At 51.9% G+C, this 2,500-nt stretch overlaps 1 protein-coding gene across 1 annotated transcript in view; it reads left to right on the top strand.

Annotated features, from left to right (window-relative positions):
• The window catches only part of LOC121696129 (CUB and sushi domain-containing protein 2-like), a 31,684-nt gene that overhangs the window by 1,141 nt on the left and 28,043 nt on the right, over positions 1–2,500 (top strand). The gene's annotated exons all lie outside the window — the stretch shown is intronic.

Here is a 2,500-nt window from a genome sequence, read left to right as displayed (position 1 = left end):
GCTGACACTAACGGCTTGTGCTTACGCTAAGTGCAGATGTAAATTGGCCCAAGGCTAACTCTGTGTCAAATGGCAACATTTATGTATTAAATTGTACTTGGTCCCTAACAAATAAACAAAACATATAGCTAAATAAAACCTGTATCCCCCTGCCAGATATCCAGCCAGCCTGATCCTAGGTCAGTGGCCCCTGCCTTCCCAGGGAAGCTGATTATTAGATCCTGTTGGGCACACATTCTCGTTTAAGTCGATTCCTGCGTGCTCGTTATGAGGCGGAGCCTACGCTCTGCTGCACTCACCATGTCGTGTGGAGAGTGTGAGAGTCATGCTCCTCTCTCTCCATCCTTCTCTCCCTCCCTCCATCCCTCTCTCCCTCTCTCCCTCTCCCTCTCCCTCCCTCCATCCCTCTCTCCCCTCTCTCCCTCTCCCTCTCCTCCCTCCCCTCCATCCCTCCATCCCTCTGCTGCACTCACCATGCCGTGTGGAAAGTGTAAAAGTCATGGTCCGCCTCCCAGGATAATCCAACTAGGCCTATTGACCACTCATTTTCACTCCCTCCTTCTCTCCCCCCTATCTCCCTCTCCCTCTCTCCCTCCATCCCTCTCTCCATCCCTCTCTCCCTTCCTCTGCATCCCTCTCTCGTCTCCCTCCTTCTCTCTCCACCTCTCCCTACCTTTCTCCCTCTCCATCCATATCTCTATCCATCCCTCCCTCCATCCCTCTCTCCCTCCCTCCCTCTCTCTCTCTCCTCTCTCCCTCCCTTCCTCCCTCTCTCCCTCCCTCTCTGCATCCCTCTCTCCTCCCTTCCTCCTTCGCTCTACTTCCTTGTCCTCCTGGGAGAGTGCTGGGTTGTCAGGATGCCAGACTACATGTGGAGTTTAATTAATAGGATATGTGTGTGTGTGTGTGTGTGTGTGTGTGTGTGTGTGTGTGTGTGTGTGTGTGTGTGTGTGTGTGTGTGTGTGTGTGTGTGTGTGTGTGTGTGTGTGTGTGTGTGTGTACGTGTGTGTGTGTGTGTGTGTGTGTGTGTGGTGTGTGTGTGTGTGTGTGCGTGTTTGGCTGTGGGTGTGTGTGTGTGTGTGTGTGTGTGTGTGTGTGTGTGTGTGTGTGTGTGTGTGTGCGTGTGCGTGTTTGTGTATGTGTGTGTGTGTGTACGTGTGTGTGTGTGTGTGTGTCCTCTGCTTCATGTAAGCTCCCCTCACAGAGCTGAAGTCCTGCCCTGGCAGGCAGGGTCATTGACATGCATGGTTAAGCCTTAGTCCCCCCTCCTTTACCCTAACACACACAACTCCTCCCGCCACACACACACACACACACACACACAGTTGTGCTATATTTATTTATTTATTAGTTTATTTATGTACGATTAGCAAACAAGTTATCTTTGATCTGTTCTGCTGATAAGTGATTCTACAGTTCTACAGTTATTCTGCTTGGCTCAGGCTCCCCTAGTTGCCATCTCTGTGCATATTTCCCCATTGCTCTCCCTGCCTTTTAACCAAGATGGTGGCCATCCCTCCCTCCCTTTGAGCCAAGATGGTGGCCATCCCTCCCTGCCTTTTAACCAAGATGGTGGCCATCCCTCCCTGCCTTTTAACCAAGATGGTGGCCATCCCTCCCTGCCTTTTAACCAAGATGGTGGCCATCCCTCCCTCCCTTTGAGCCAAGATGGTGGCCATCCCTCCCCTCCCTTTGAGCCAAGATGGTGGCCATCCCTCCCTCCCTTTGAGGCAAGATGGTGGCCATCCCCTCCCTCCCTTTGAGCCAAGATGGTGGGCCAGCCTTACTGCTGGGCAAGAGACCATGTTATTGCCAACCAATACTGTACATGGCCACAATGTCGTGTTTGTGTGCACGTCTGTATGCACAGGAATTTGTGTATCCAAGTTGGTGTGTGTGTGTGTGTGTGTGTGTGTGTGTGTGTGTGTGTGTGTGTAGATATGGCCCTAATCTCCAGTGGTCAGTCTGACAGGACTAGACAGATGGTTTGTGAGTGTAATGGCTACTGCAGAGAGCGCAATGGAGAGCCCGTACTCTGGACGCTGCCAAATTGCCTCTCCTGCTCCTCTCTGGACGCACTGAGAGAATGGGGGTTGGACCACTGCTCTCTCTCTCTCTCCTCTCTCTCTCTCTCCTCTCTCTCTCTCTCTCTCGCTCTCTCTCCTCTCTCTCTCATCCTCTCTCTCTCTCTCTCTCCTCTCTCTCTCTCTCTCTCTCTCCTCTCCTCTCTCTCTCTCTCTCTCTCTCTCTCTCTGTCCCTGGTGCCAGGGTACATGTTTCGAGGTTGTTCTGTGTCTCCACGCTCATGTAGCAGATAAGTGCTTGGAAGTGTGTGTGTGTGTGTGTGTGTGTGTGCCATGTTCTGGAACAGGCTATTTCCTCCTCCCTCTCTCTAGATCTGGTTGCTCAGATGAGGACACAGAAAACAAAGTTATTTCATGTGGGGCCGCTCTCTGAAAAACACATATATGTGACCAGGCATGGCAAAACCAGGCACATG

This window comes from Alosa sapidissima, chromosome 21 (assembly GCF_018492685.1).
Source record: "Alosa sapidissima isolate fAloSap1 chromosome 21, fAloSap1.pri, whole genome shotgun sequence".
Classification (NCBI taxonomy): domain Eukaryota; kingdom Metazoa; phylum Chordata; class Actinopteri; order Clupeiformes; family Clupeidae; genus Alosa; species Alosa sapidissima.
This window is presented reverse-complemented; position numbering and strand designations above follow the sequence as displayed.